Genomic DNA, 17074 nt, shown 5'->3' with positions numbered 1-17074 from the left:
GTGGAGGTGCTTCCCTGACCGCAACATACAGAAGAATCCATTGCCCGTTGTTGAATTTTTTCCTATAACATCAAGCTCCCTTGTCATATTCCTTACATAATATACAATATAATGAGATATTATTATAATATACAGTTTACAGTTGGTGTGTTTGGACAGGGTTTCACTGTGAGCATTGCCAAGGGAAATAAGCTGCCCAAGAAACACCTAGTCCCAAGCTTTAGGGCTTTTACTCTGGAGTTATGATTATCTTTAGCATTATGAATCCAGACTCAAATTCTAAGTTAGATCCAGTCTTAACCACTCTTATGTTATCTTTTGTGCTGTAACTCTTTCGTTGTCCATGTTAAATCCTGAGTTCAGGTTCCTGTCTGTGTAGAGTTTCACATCTTCTCCCCATGTCTGTGTGGGATTCCTCTGGGTTCCCCAGTTTCTTCCAATCAGTCCAGAACACTCTGGTAGATTGATTGACTATGCCATATTGCTCTAAGATCATATTAACATGTGCAGCCCATCAAGAGCATACCCCTGCCATGCACTCAGTCTTCCTGGGAAAGCCCCCAGATCCACCACAAACCTTGTTTTATGTTCTTGAATGAATAAATGAATAAATCCACCCACTCTTTAAGATATGTAATTAAAAATGCAACACTTTAAATACCTAGGTGCCATTTTCACATTTCATGCTGTGTAATTTGACAGGTGGAGCTGACACCTCTTTGAAGATGTCTGTCTTAGAGTCTTGAAGTGGAGGCAGGAGACACAGAGGAAAACATGACAGCTTGTAATCTATCATTATTTATTACCATTTTGAGTAGTCCCTGAGCTCATAGAGAGATACCAAATTAAACAATGTATTTAACAAGTATGTGCTCATCAGATGTCATAGAACAATGGGATAATATGTAAATGAAATCACTGGACATGATAGTGACTGTGCCTGGTATCATACTGGGGCAACACAAATGTGTCTTTCACATCTCTTTTACATGCTACGACCTGAAATTTTTGTATTCGGTTGATGGTTGGATGCATTGCAGCGTAACCCAAAATATATAGTGTGAATCATGCGGTGCTTGATCACTTGATAGTTTTCATCATTCATTCTTTCATCTTTAAATCAGGCTCATGGTGGATTTGGAGCCTGTGCAAGAGATACATTTTACATTTAAGTCATTTGACATACAGAAGTGTTTTGAAGTCTCTGTCAATAAATCCATTGTCCTCTGCCTCCAGAAAGTATTCACCCCTCACTGATTATTTCTCTTTTGGCTGAATTTCTTCACCAAATTAAGCTTATTAGAAGGGGATTTCTTTTTTCCACCTTTCGAAGTGAGTATGAATAATTAATAAACTAATATAAATAAAGTGTATCCTCAGAATTAATTGAATATTAAAGAAAAATCTCTTTCATTGAAATATTTACCCATGCAAATTTGGGTATGTCTATGATATTTGCACATTTTGATTTTGACATTTTTTTATTCATCAATGAAAATGTTTGGTGAACAAGAATTTCCAGGTCAATTTGATCCAAGCCTGGGCTTTGACTCAAAACACAAACCTTTTTTCCAAGCCATTTCTTTGTAGTTGATGCTGGAATATATATTATAACATATATTTCTGCCCTAAATGTAGACTTCTGGTAGTCAGGAGTAAGTTCTCTACAACAATTTGCTTGTATTTTGGCTTTGTCCACATTGTCTGTAAGAGTAACATGATTTCAAATTCCTCCAGCTGAAAAGCAATTCAAGAGCATGATGCTATCACCAGCATGCTTCACAGGAATGGTCTGACCTTGGTATTGGGCTGTATTTGGCTTGCAGCAAATGTTATACCAAATGGCTCGACTTTTCTCAGCAGACCACAAAATTGAGATGCTTTCAGAATTAATGAATTGGCTTTTCTAGAAGTGGATTTGTTCTGAGCAATCTCCCACAGAGGCCAGATCTTTGAAGAGCTCACGATTTTGCTGACATCTACACAGGTTCTCCTATTTCAGTCAATGAGCTCTGAAACTCCTTCAGTGTTAGAGCTGGACTCCTGGACACTTCTCTGACAATTTCTCTTGTCGCCTGAATACTCAGTCTGGCCTTTTTTAAGTGCCTGGGTTGTGCCATATGTTTTCTACTTTGTTATAATGGATTTCACAGTCCTCCTAAGCTGATGTTTTAATAAACTTCTTCTTCTTTTTTTTTTCTTTGGTCCTATTAACAGCAGGACTGCTCTGATCTGATTTTTGACCATCAAATATTTTTTGTGCAACCATACAATGAGACACAGGTGGATATAAAGTGAAGATATTTAGATATTTAAGATATTTAGTCTGAGCTGTTGAAAATTAAATATTAGACATAATTAACATTGCATTAAAAACAGAACTGAATCCTCCCAATAATGCAATTTTTAAACTTTTCATTTACTTTTTAACTAATTCTGAGGACCTCTAAATAATTATTTCTGTAGCAGAAAAAGATCCAATTTTAATGTAAAACTGACTGCTTCATTGTATATTATTTTTGCACATTTTATTAAGAACTATTTTAGTGTTGTCTCCTCATAGAGAGGATTAAGAGGGTGGGGTAGAAAAGACATTTGTTGTATAAGCATTCTTCTTAGCCTTACCACAGTTTAGAAAGTGTGTTTTAGTTTAGGCAACAACTGATAAACTGCAACTTTTCCCTTAATCTTAACAGAAGTAGTGTTGCAGATAAGCTGCATAGTCAGAGTTGATTAGCTGCTGCTTACAACTTCATATTGTAGTTCTGTTTCTTGCCTTCTGTTAGATACGATAAACACATCTGGAGCAGCGCAGTGTGAAACCCTCTGATTCACTCTGACAAAGCATAATGAATAATAATGCACAGCTTTGACAGACTGACACAAACCCAAACAGTGTGATTAAGCACAGATTTGTACTGACTTCTTCTCAGCTCCAGATTCCACCGAATCTGTTGCTACAGTTAGCTGAAGCTTAAGAGCAATGAGAATGAGTGTGTATCAGTTAGGCCTGCCTGGCTGCGACTGCTAATGCTAATACTGTGAAACTGTGAATAGCTTCTTTTTTTTTTTGCATACCACTGACTAAATTGCTTTTCACGCCACATTAGCCATTCTGGCTAACGTGATAGGCAGCAGTAAAGGTTTTCATGACTGTACTGAGTAGTGTGTGTGTGAGTGTGTGGTGTTTATTTGTGTGTGTGCTGTGTGTGTGTGTATTGTTCCTCAGAGTTAAATAAAGTCAAAAGTAATCTACACCAAGAGAAGAGCAAAGGAATGCAAACAAAAGCAATAATGCACGTGGCCCAGTGTAGTTACAGAGCATCGATTGCCACAGCCCAAGTTTACACACTATTTGTTGTTCGTTCCACCAATAAAGAATTCCAGACATAAACTGCCTGAAAATCTAGTTGTTGTTGTTTTGTTGTTGTTGTTTTTTCTCTCTCAATAAAACAGATTTAGTAATAAAACAGATTTAGAAATTATTACTGTTGTGAAAGATACTCACTGAGGATTTGTTTCTGTAGTAGTAAAATTGTAAAAACTGGAAAAATGACATGACATAATACACCCTGGGGTTTTAGAGTGTTTATTATGACTTTATTTTAAAAAGAAGCCTTCAGAATGAATTCTTCATAGAAGTGCACTAAAAATTCTGTCACTATCAATTCTCTGCTAGCTATGTTTTACTGCATCACATGACAGCTACAAAACTGAGAGAGTAAAGCGCACACTGCCTTTTTTAAAAGACTATATTATTTGGTGCTAGTGAAGCTGAACACACTTGCAGGAGAGCAGTAAGAACTCTATTTTTATTTAGATTAGCTACCAGATGTGATTAGCAGTGAAGGTTGAGAAGTGTTGGCTTAGTGACTTAGACTTAGACTTAGAAGCTCAAATTTATAACTTAAGTTATTTGTGCAAACCCTAACCCTGGCAATATAAACAATATCCAGAGAGCAGGGTTAATTATTTGCCCTGAGCCAAAAATGGCTATGGTGTTATGGGGCTTCAAAATTCCTGACATTACAATGAAAAATTCGTACAACTTTCATAAAATTTTTAACATTTTCTCCTCATTTAAACTGTCAATCAGATAGACCTCCATAAACACTGTAAAGCTTTAACTGTCAGTTAACTTCACTCCCTCCTGCTAGCAAAACATGCAGTTTGAGACGCAAGAAACGTTGAGAATAAACAAAGTCAGTAACCAGACTCAAACAATCTTTTATTCATGGTGTAAAGAGAAAATATGAGAGCTCATGGCCAAACCTTGTCAATTAAGCAAGAATTTGTATACTCATTTGTGTCTACATTAATGTGTTTAGCTAGCTAACTGACTTGTCATACTTTATTCCATTATGTTAGCCACTAGTTTTAGCCTAGAACATTAGGTTTCCAGGCAACCAAAACACTGGACTGGGAAGCACATTTCCCTTGCTGGCTAACTAATGGATTTATGATTTGTCCACTGCTGAAAATGTTGTGTTTTTGTGTTCACAGGCTTAGTGCAGCTTCTGCTAACAATATATAACACTCAATAAACTTCATGATTCACTACAAGGAGTCATTTAAAGAAATGATTCATTTGTGAATCTGCCATTGTTTTCAGTACACACACAGGAGTGATTTGTATTCTCTGGACAGTTTTTTGCCCATTTTGCTCATGCTTGTCTTTTCCAGCCCAGTCCTTCTGGGACATGCTTAAAAAATCATTGGACTCATCCTGACTCTGCACTCCTTAGAGAGAACACACACACACACGCACACACACGCGAATATGCAGGCAAGCAAGAACCCAGACACGCCTTTAGTGAATAAGCATCCAAAAGTCTCACCAAGGACCAGACTGCATATCATGACAGGATAAGCATTTTTCTGTCTGATTCTCTTAGTACTGAAGCACACACACACACACACACACACACACACAGAGTTTAAGCACAGACACATACCTCTGGATGTTCCACATTCACAAGCACCTAGGCATGAATTCAGAGGACACACACACACACACAGAGTTTAAGCACAGACAACCTTTCTCTGGATATTCTAGATGCACATGCACCAAGGCATCAATGCAGAGGACACACACACACACACAGTGATATATGTATGTGCTGTGTCTCCTGCTGACTTTAAAATCATGTACAGAGTCAAACATGACCATAAACACATCAATATAGATGCTGTGAACTGCTGTGAACACACTCACACACAAACACACATCACTAGGTAAAAACACATGCATTGAACAAAGACATATCTACTACTGCATCACACACACATCTGTTACTATGATTGACTTGTGTAAAACTGTAATATAATGATCAAAATATCTCTAAAAGCTTTTAGAAGTGAAAACGTCAGCACATATACACACTTTCCTTTAAGGTGCTTTAACTACATAAGTATTTTTGGATTAGCTTTGGTTTCCTGACTGGTACACAAGAGGAAGTCTCAGGCATTAGGATAAGCATCTATTCACCATGTGCTTGGTGTTCAGAGAAGTGCACTAGCAAGACATTATGTGTGAAGTACATACATAGTGCCTCGTTGTGACTTGTTTTAAGCAGTGAAGATTAATTTATTCTGCAGCTTTGCAAATGTAAAAGGAAATGGCAATGAGGAGGAAGAGGAAATGAGGAAGAGCGACACACAGAGAGTGAGAGAGACAGACTGAAAAGAGAGAGAGAGGTAACAGATGTTTATGTATCCTCTCAGGCTGTGAGGATTTACTGCCACCTTCCTCATGCTGCACCTGCCATATAATGAGCTCAGTGTGTTGCAAAGCACCAGCACACACTGACACAGCCTAAGCATCCTCTCTCTCTCTCTCTCTCTCACACACACACACACACATTTACAACGACAGCACACATGCATGCACAGCTACACCTCCAAAAATCCTGAACAATATTTTAAAATTCTCTGCTTAGAATAGATGTCATTAAATTCCTGGTTGTAGCACACACCCAACCACCCAAATACTGACAAGCACACACACACACACACACAAATGAAAAGAAGAGCAGGGGAAGAGAACCGGAGTGCTGACCTCCATGTGGATCAAACCAAGCTTTGTTCGCAGTAGCCACCAGAGAGGCTGAGGGGATTTTTAATGAGAGCCCAAAGCCTCATAGCCAATAATTCAATTCAAGGTGCTGTATTGGCATTACAAACAATGGCTCATTGTGTGTGAACATTAAGGAGGAAAAAAGAAGAAATTCGAAGTCGTAAAAGAAGAAAAGGAGACATAAAAACACAGTAATAGTATGAACAGTTCGAGTAAAAATAGATTAAATGATCAAAATAGATTAAATGATAAACTTTGTGGAACATGTGTGGAGACTGTTGTGAGATTAGACAACTACACTACGCTGTGCCATTAATCCCAATATTAGCATTGTTTCTCATTGATTCTAGTGTGTTAACTCATAAGCTCTTATTAAAGTGCTTTATCTTTTTAGTTGTGTATTGTGGCAGCATTTAAATTAATTAGGTTTTCTATTGAATCTCATTGTTTTTAGATTTGCCATTTAAATATCTTGATGAATGAGAGTGAAGATATTGTAGAAATATTTTTTTTTTATATTTTAATGAGTATATTTTTATATTTACATATATTTTTATAATGTCAGGAAAATCCTGTTTTTTGTTTATTAAAAAAATCAAATCATTAGTTAGTAATTTTGTTAAACACAATTTCATGTATTTTCAATATTGAACAGAAATAATTTGGATTATCATATAGTTGACTGGACACTACTCTCATTTCTACTGAAGGTGCTGTTTCTTCTTTTCACCCACCTATTGACCTGCACCTAATCCCAATCAATCAGACATCCAGAGACCCCAGTCCACAGAAACTATCTGTCTGTTTACAAGAGCTACTGACAAACTGCTGGATTTATTCAGCTTTCAACACAGCAAGCCATCAGTTTCTTCTAGCCTGCACTCACTCTCCTCAACCTTAGTCGGGTCGGAACTTCACTCAGAAGGGGAAAGGAGTCCGAGTCATTTCAGGCATCAGCTGATAATACTTGATTTCTCTGTGACTGTCTTGTACTTAGTTCATAAAGATTTAGTCTCACTGCACTTGGATCTTTACTGTAAATGCAACCCCACATAGCAGACGGGTCTGGGCCAGATCTGGCATTAAGCTGGCACTGCTGGCTGAGTTCTGGCATGGCAAGTGGTATGTCAACCAGATGCGGACCAGGTCTGGCAGTGATGGCACTGTTTATATGATGGCATGCCAGATGTGGCCCGGTAATGGTTTGGTTTATGTGGTGTGGCCCAGTGCTGACCCACGTCTGGCCCACCTCTGGCAAACCAGACATGGGCCACCAAAGGGCCATCATTCTTTGTGGTATGTGGGCCGAGTCTAAGTGCATTGTGTGGGCCAGATCTGGGCCAGACCTATTTTGCTATCAGGGACCCTATCAAGAAATACTGACTTCATAGGCAAATTAGAAATGTTTAAACCAGTGTTTAAACCATATTCGAATATGATTCATATTTTATATTCAAGACAAGTTTAGATATATCCCTGTTTCATTAAAGAATACATTAAATTCTCAGCAGTTATCTTTTTTGTATTTAGAAGAAGAAGTCTTTATTTGTCACATATACATTATAGAACAGCGAAATACTTTTCTTCACATATCCCAACTTAGAAAGATAATGTCAGAGCACAGGGTCAACCATGATACAGCAGAGGCATAGGGGCTTTGCACAACAGTAGCAGCTTGGCAGTGCTAGGGCTTGAGACCCCATCCTTCTGATAAGACAGGGCCTTAACCATTTGAGCCACTTCTGCTTAAAAAGGGCATCCGTTCAGCCATCTTTTTACCAGTTTGGTTGGTTAAATTAGTTCTGCTTAATGGATTTATTCTAAAAAAAAGTTTTATAGTGTTTAGGTTGACTTTGTGTTAAATATACAAGCTTAAATATACTAATGTAAATACTGAACATAAGTTCCTTACGATATCACAGAGTAAGATTTTATCAATACACTAACTATAATGTAAACCCAATCAGCAATTTCCCAGAACACACTGAGCCTACAAACATGGCTGCAAATGGACCGGACTCTTCAGAACACAGCCTCCTCATCACATTCCCAGACACCAGACTTCTGATCATGCACATTTGTTCCCTATCATCCTTCACATACAGACCTTCACTAAGAAGTTCTTGTGAAGAATATGTTCAGTTTGTTCACCTGATGTTTTTGCCTGCTATGGTTTCTCTGGTTTTGCTCTAACTTTGTTCCCTGGTTTACAAAGTCTCTCTGGTGGCTACTGCAAGCAAAGCTTGGTATGATGATCAAACTGTTTGTTAAACGCTTGATCCTAGCCTGTTTTCTGACCCTGATGTTGTCTTTCATTTTGGATTCGTCTGCAAACCTTTAATAATAGTCACTTCCTGTAATTGCATCCATCTCAGCCTTCTCTAATATGACAGTAACACTATCTACAAGGCAATTAAATGCCTTGGCCAGGACTGAACTGGACACTTCATATTGGAAGTTTTCAGTCATGAAATTTGTTACCTTGTTACTCATGTCATTGTGGTAATAGAAACCAGGAAGTATGAACAATAAGCTTTTTTTAAGCTTTCTGAAATGCACCAATGTATTGCTTCAATAATTCAGTTATTGCTTGTTTCACTGTCAGGCTCACTTCTGGTGTTTTATGGCAAGAATGCAAGCTCAGTGATCCATAAGTGTAATGACCAGGGCCGAGTTTCCAAAGCAGCAATGCACAAAGATCATTGAACGGTACAGTGAGCATCCCATTAAACACTCTCTTTTATTTTTACGATGCTTTAAAAAACTAGGCTCAGATTGGCAAAAGTTATGTATTCATAACAAGTTGCAAGGGTTTAGTAAGTGATTATATCAGACTGGCTGAGTGGAACCCAAATGTCACTGCTATATTATGCAATAAGCAGTAAAACGGGCAGTTTTCTTTTCTTTTTTTTCATGATTATTTGTACTTCTTGCTTTTTTTTCACAGAGCTTCCACTGGATTGTTTTTCTCTTTCTGAAATTCCAATATATTTGTTTGTTTTTATGGTTGTCTGTCACACTCTTGACTGTAGCCCCTTTTTTCAGGTGAAAGCAAGACCAAGTCATGAATTATTTCTGTATCTTATGGAATGAGAAGTGGTATTGTGAAGCACTGTAATGCTTCCACTAGGGTGTTGATGTACATATTGAAGAATCTAGGGATCAGGCAAAGTTGGATGCAGATTTGTAAGCTGACATGTATTGTAAGCCCAAAACACAAAAGAGCAAATCTCTGGTTTTAATTAAGCCCCTAGTTGGGTATGAACATTTTTTCACATGACTGTACCATAGGCATAAATAATGTGTTTTAACAAGCCACTCAGCAGTACGTTTGGCCATGGCCATGACCAGAGGGTGCATAAAACAAAATATCCCTAATCCCTAATGCTTATCTTTTAACATATATCATTTTATATTATCTCGCATCACCAGATAGAAGTATGTCTTCTGTTTACCTACACTGTCAATGTCTAAAATATTTTGGCCACAGCCTTCACATGCATATGTGCTTCAACTCCGCTGAACACCGTTGGGATCATTTGATTTGTTATTTCTTGTTGAGCTTCATCATTTCTTGTTGATAAGTGAGTACAGCCCCCCTAATACATTCCAAGATCTAGTGGAAAATTGTCTTTTCCAGACAAAGTAGTGGTTATTATAGAAGGGTGTTGTTCAACAAGCACACTGGTCAGGTGTCCACATACTTTAGTATTAAGCTGTTAAAGGATGTGTAATGGCCAGTAAAAACATGCTTGCTTACATGCAAGCTCCATCCCACAGGCCACCATTTGATATCTGGGCTAGCTCTGGATTAATGCATGATATGTACTTTTAAATATTAATACATAGTTCTTGGATACAAAGCATATGATATGAAGTGTATTTTTTTGTTGCAAATCCCTGCCTTGTGTGTGTTTTTACCAATTTCTCTATCAAATTCATGACTACTGTGACCACCTATTCAGTCTGTCATGTACAAATGGCCTTCAGGATTTCTAGTATTTCACCTCCATCCAGCCTTATAAAAAGTCTACTATAATCAACCCTGCTTTGATAATAGAGGGTGAAATGTCAGAGGCTGCTGCCTCGCTTTCTATCACTGTAGATTGATAGAAATCAGGCAGAGTGTGTGGTGCCCCATTTTTTCTCTAGCATTTAGCCTCCCTGACATTCAACAGATTGATAGAACATTCACAGCTTTTTGACCTCAGTCCAGATGTCCGGCGATAAATAGGAAAGGTCTGCTTTTTGGGCTGCTTTTCTTGCTGAAAGCACCGTGTCACTCATGTGTCTCCATGTACACACTTTCTGAAAGACGCCAAACATACACACACATTTTCACATACAAACTATTGTTTAATGGCTCCTGTTGATCAAGAAATATCATATTTGTCAATTAATTTTAAACATTCTATATGGAATATATTCAATTTTCTGAAATTTTTCCTCTTGATTAAATAAAAAAAAAAACATGAATGGAAAAACTTTTTTTTACAATTAGGAATATTTATATTTAGTATAATAGTATAAATAGTTATATATATACACTACCAGTCAAAAATTTGGACACACCTTCTAATGCAATGTTTTTTGTTTAGGGATTTATTTTCTACATTCTAGAACAATACCGGAGATTTCAAAACTATGAAATAACACACATGGACTTAAGTAATCCATATGTAATGACAACAAAAAACAGTCAGTTGTTATTTTAAGACACGAAGGTCAGGTGTTCTGGAATAGTTCTTGCAAGAACAGTATTGTCAAGTGCATTTGCAAAACCAATCAAGCACCATGATGAAACTGGCTCACATGAAGACCATCCCAGTAAAGCAAGACCAAAACTTACCTCTGCTGCAGAGGAGAAGTTCATTTAGAGTGACCAGCCTCAGAAATCACCAATTAACAGCACCTCAGATTAGAGCCGTTATGAAGGCTTTACAGAGCATCAGTAACAGACATATCTCAATATCAACTGTTCAAAGGACATTATTGTGTATTTCGGCCGCCTTCAGCATTGTTTTAGAATGTAGAAAGAAATAAACATCAGGAAAGACCATGGAATTAGAAGGTGTGTCCAAACTTTTGACTGGTAATGTAGTTTAAATACTTGGTTATGGTAGGATATTTGATCTGTCACTAAAAGAAACACTCATGTTTCTGCTTTATTATAAATTTATTTTAAATGCAGCAAATACAAACTGTTCAAAAATATTCTAGCTATCATTAATATCTTGTGCTATATGTTGAAATATTTGTTATTTTTTCTTCCTAATCAGCAGATTGGTAAATTTGTCATTTTCTTTCCTTTTTTTTTTTTGTAAACTTGTTTGATACTAGTGAGTGGCAACCCAGCTTATCTACTTTATTTAAAACTTCCTAAGGAGGTGTGTGAACTACTATGGTGCAAATGTCATATCATAAACAGCTCAGCAAAGGCTACTAATTTGTACTTTTAATTAATTAGCTAATAATTAATTATTATATTAATATAATATATATTGGTGATTACATATTGACCCTTCAAGTTGAACTACAGTATGTGCTTAACAGAGTTACTCATTTCTTGTTCAGGAATTGTACTAAAGCAGTGATTTTCCAATTAGATAGCTAGATACTTTACATATATTGCGTTCTTTAAGTGGCTTGTTTCAGCCGAAATTAAATAATGGTAGCTGTGTTTGCTACTGTAGTTGTTCAAATTTTTCACCATCTCCGACAAAACAATAAACAAAATAAATGGCCGTCTATCAAGTAAATGAAAGCCTACACTGATGAAATTGCATTAGGAAAATATAGCTTTACTAAAGAAAATTGAAAAATCCTGGCAGATGAAATTGTTTCTTGAACCATGTTTCTAATCACAGTGGAAAAAGTCAGGAAATGTTTATTTGCAGCCCACACATATTTAATCTCTATTCATTGTTTCATTGTTTTACTTTTGCAGTCTGTGCTAAATATCTACATTGCACAAAGTTTATTGCATTGTTATAATGTTTATGCCTGAAGGTCAGTCTAAAGTATTCCAACATGTTTTCCAATATAATATATTACTCAACTCCCGTCCACTCAGACACATCAAATAAATCATCATCCCTGCTGCATTATTTATACAAAATGCTGATTAAACCCACAATGTTTGTAATGATAGCAATTCAGATAATGGAGTATGTCACACACACGCTAATTACAGCTGTCCAAACACATGCTGTTGTTAACCACCAAAATCAACACAAACTTAAAAATCAGGCATTTTGTCCTGAAACTGGTGATGGGAGCACCCCAGTGTGACACTGTGATTAATTTAATACATTTTGCATAGTGTTTGTACTGCAAATACACAAGCTTTCAAATAGATTATTAGATATAATTACTTCTGTTAATTATGTCAACTTGCCTGATTATGGGTCCTTATGGGTCTTTTCAAGATAATCCAAAATTACAGCTGTTTGGATGGAGTGCAATATGATGAAAATGATACAATTTAGACTGATGGTCTGAATTTTATGCAAAACATTTTTTTAAGTATGGGATGTCACACATTACTCTGACACACCCCTGACTCTGGCTACCAGGTACAGAGGCCACAACCCTGACTCTGATTGCCAGGTACAGAGTCCACACCCCTGACTCTGATTGCCGGGTACAGAGGACACACCTTTGACTGACTACCAGGCACAGAGACCACATCCCTGACTGACTATCAGGCATAGAGGCCACACCCCTGACTGACTATCAGGCACAGAGGCCACACCCCTGACTCTGACTACCAGGCACAGAGGCCACACCCCTGACTCTGATTGCCGGGTACAGAGTCCACACCCCTGACTCTGATTGCCGGGTACAGAGTCCACACCCCTGACTCTGATTGCCGGGTACAGAGGACACACCCTTGACTGACTACAAGCACAGAGGCCACACACCTGACTGACTATCAGGCACAGAGGCCACACCCTTGTCTCTGATTAACAGACACAGAGTCCACACCCCTGACTGACTACCAGGCACACAGTCCACACCCCTGACTCTGACTACCAGGAAAAGAGGCCACACCCCTGACTAACTACCAGACACAGAGGCCATAAACCTTACTAACTACCAGGCACAGAGGCCACACCCCTAACTAACTACCAGGCACAGAGGCCACAACCCTGACTGTGACTACCAGGTACAGAATCCACACCCCTGATTCTGGCTACCAGGCACAGAGGCCACACCCCTGACTCTGACTAACATCAACTGTCCAAAATCAGCAAGCACCAAACAGGTTAAATGTACATATGTAAGCAGGCATGTGGCAAACTGCTTTAAGTAGATGTGGCTGCGAGCTGAATATAAAAATGTGACATCATTAGGGTTTTTTTTTTTTATTTTTTTAGCAGTATAGGGATTTATACAGACTGCAGCCTTGGTAGTTTGAGCATCTCTTTGTTCATGTTTTGTTAGGAATAAGCTAGCCAGCTATCTTTGATGTATATTTAACTCCTCACAAAAGTGAGCTTTATACTCAGTGTCACAGATGTAACAAGGTAATATCACTGTATGTTGATTGATCTAAAGCAAATACTTTGCTAAGAAGAGAGGGAAAAAGATACATAAAACTAAAGGAAGTTAATCTGATAACATTTCTAAATATTAGTTCATTAGTTATAAAAATGGAAGTGTGTGTGTTATCAGACTTTACTGATACAGAGACTAGTATTAATGCAGTGTCAGTAATGTCTGATGCACTGTATTTTAAATGAGAACAGTTGTATCATAAATACTGAGACCACTGTGGACTGGTTCTAGTCGTAACTCTTTACAACCCCTAGTAGGGATGCTATAAAAAATTAAATTTTGGCCTTTAATAAGATTACTTCCAAATTTAATACATGTTTCCCAAACTGATCTGCTGTATGCAACAAAATTCAGGGCTTCTCCATGTTGTTTATATCACCCTCTCTAATGACCAATAAATCACCTTTGTGAAATTGCCTGTAATAAACAAGAGGAAAGACATCAATATCAGAGATCTGCAATTTATTAGCTATGAGTTATAGTAGACTAGAGGTTCATGCATGCACAGTGCAATCAACAGTGTGAAATTGCTACTTACAGTGCAGAGTGATGTTAATTGAACCATGTTCCTTTTGCTGTATAGACTGATTATAAATTGATCAGTTCCAATATCTAGCATGAAAATTTCAGCTGATCATTCAGGATGCAAAAGCCAGAAGCTTGACCTTATTGGCACTGTTTATGCACCACACACACATGCATTATGTAACAGTCTGCATTTCAGGGACAAAAGTCTCCAGTAATGAATAAAGCATAAGCAGCAGAGTTTCTGATTTGGGATAAAGGATCGATTCGTGCGTAAAAGCATAAGAAGGGCGGGAGCTGTTTATCATTGTTTTGTAAAAGAGCCGACATGCTCAGTCTACAGAACAAGAGAGCTATTCATCTCAAACTCTGCTCCCTTGTTTCCCTTAAAAAACCAGTTGTGTGTCTGTGTGTGTGCACACTGCAGTCTGCAAGGTCCCAGGTAAGTAATCACACTATCCTCTGTCTGACTAATTTGGACTTGGATGTTGACAGTTGTCTCTCCCTAAATAAATGTTTGTAGTGGCAGAGTGAACAGTTGCAAAGGCATTCCACGATACAAACACAGTCATTTGAAGTGTGATGTAGAGCTCACACATCCAGCTGTGTTACCCCTTGAAGTCTTGCTTGTTTTCCTCACTTCAGTTTCTCCTTTTTCTACACTGACTTCCTACTGAAAAGCCTGAAAAAACGAGTATGAGTACGCTTTTGAACTTTGAACGTTTAATCAAGATTGGAAGTGAACTCTTGATGAAGGTTGAACAGAGATCTTTTGGAAATGTTGGAGATGAGTATAGTGTCCAAATTCGGTGACAACTCCTGTCTTTACTTTCCAAGCCTGAGTATAGGAATTCATCCAACATCAGTGCCTGTACTGATGTTGGACGAGAAGGCCTGGATTGCAGTCTCCGCTCTAATTCATCCCAAAGGTGTTCTATCAGGTTGAGGTCAAGAGCTTGTGCAGGCCATTCAAGTTCCTCCACACCAAAAACTCACTCATCCATGTCTTTATGGACCTTGCTTTGTGCACAGGTGCGCAGTCATGTTGGAACAGGAAGGGGTCATCCCCAAAATGTTCCCACAAAGTTGGGAGCATGAAACTGTCCAAAATGTCTTGGTATGCTGAAGCATTAAGAGTTCCTTTCACTGGAACTAAGGGGCCAAGCCCAACCCCTGAAAAACAACCCCACACCATAATCACCAAACTTTACACTTGGCACAATGCAGTCAGGCAAGTACCGTTCTCCTGGCACCCGCCAAACCCAGACTTGTCCATTGGATTACCAGACAGAGAAGTGTGATTCATCACCCCAGAGAACACATTCCTTGTGGCCTACTACTTCGTGGCTGAGTTGCTGTTATTCTCAATTAAGTTAACTTTATTTTTCACATATAAATTACTGCTTACTGGAATTCTTTCTACACATATCCCATCCTTGGAGGTTGGGGTCAGAGCACAGGGTCAGCCATGAGGCAGTGCCCCTGGAGTGCTGGGACTTGAACCCCGATTTTCTGGGCAATGACCCAGAGCCTCAACTACTTGAGCTACCACCACCCCTATTGCTTCCAATTTGTTATAATACTACAGTTGACCTTGTAATATTTAGAAGTGAGGAAATTTCACGAATGGACTTATTGCACAGGTGCCAACCTCTCATGGTACCACGTTTGAATTCACTGAGCTCCTGAAAGTGACCTATTCTTTCACAAATGTTTGCAGAAGCAGTCTGCATGCCTAGCTCCTTTATACACCTATGGCCATGGAAATGATTGGAAAACCTGAATTCAATGATTTGGAGAAGTGTCCCAAGACTTCAGGCAATATAGTGTATTTCCCAGCTCTCTCTTTGAACTATCATGTGCATGTAAGCTTAGCATAATCTAATACACTCATGGAAAACAGTCATGGAAAAAGTCTCTCTACTATAGCAGACTTTGCAACAGGCTGATAAAGCAGTGGTGGAGTCCTTAGTTTTAAAGGAAATGCTGTTGTCAGCTGTGAGTATGAACATTAACTTCTAAAGGATCTTATACTTCACATACTGCACTTACATACAGTAACAAGCCAGTGTTCTTTACAATATCAATAAAGTAACTAAATATGCGTCTGTCTGTCTGTAATCCATACAGCCTGTGTAATCAATATACAATTTACACATGATGGTAAAAGCAGACTGCTTAATGTAGCCTAGTTGTTCTTTTTGTCTATGTGTTTCTTCTCTAAACATGGAAACCTCTGCTGGCTTGATTACTGCTCTGTTTTAGGATGCCATCTGGAGAAAGCATCCTCTGATTGGACTAACATTCTCTGACTGATTAAGACTAATTGCTTCCCTGCAAACTGCTAAGCAAGCACAACTTCTAATTTCTCATAATAGGCAAATCAAACATGCCATTCATTAACCTGTGTATCCTCATCAGGCATGGTTCCAGTGCAGCACTCCTTCTGTGGGATCTGGTCACTGAGTCTGGTACTGTTTTTTTCTTGTACCATTTCTGTGAATCTCATTTTTGAACTAGAACATATTGCGCAGTATCCACTGAATGTTTTGATATGCTAATAAATAGAAGGTTTTGAGTTAAAATCCAAGGACTGCCTGGGAGCCAGTCAATAATTGGACTGAACTCTGTCTCACTTGTAAGTCATTTTGAATAAACCGTGTGAATAGAAGATGAAAGGTTCACTGAAATGGTTTTCTGAGATGTAGATGCTACTTTTGCACTCCTGTATGCTATCCTTGAGTTCCATCTCTAACCTGACTCACAATATATTAAAATCATTTTAGTTGTACAACGCCTAATCCTGTTTGGAGATTTGATTTTATTAAGTGCTTTTGAACCATCTGAAAGCATATGCTTGATGTAGGATGAATAACCTTGAAATGCTGAAACTATCAACAGCCTATGTTTTCT

This window comes from Hemibagrus wyckioides, linkage group LG10 (genome assembly GCF_019097595.1).
Source record: "Hemibagrus wyckioides isolate EC202008001 linkage group LG10, SWU_Hwy_1.0, whole genome shotgun sequence".
Lineage (NCBI taxonomy): Eukaryota > Metazoa > Chordata > Actinopteri > Siluriformes > Bagridae > Hemibagrus > Hemibagrus wyckioides.
This window is presented reverse-complemented; position numbering follows the sequence as displayed.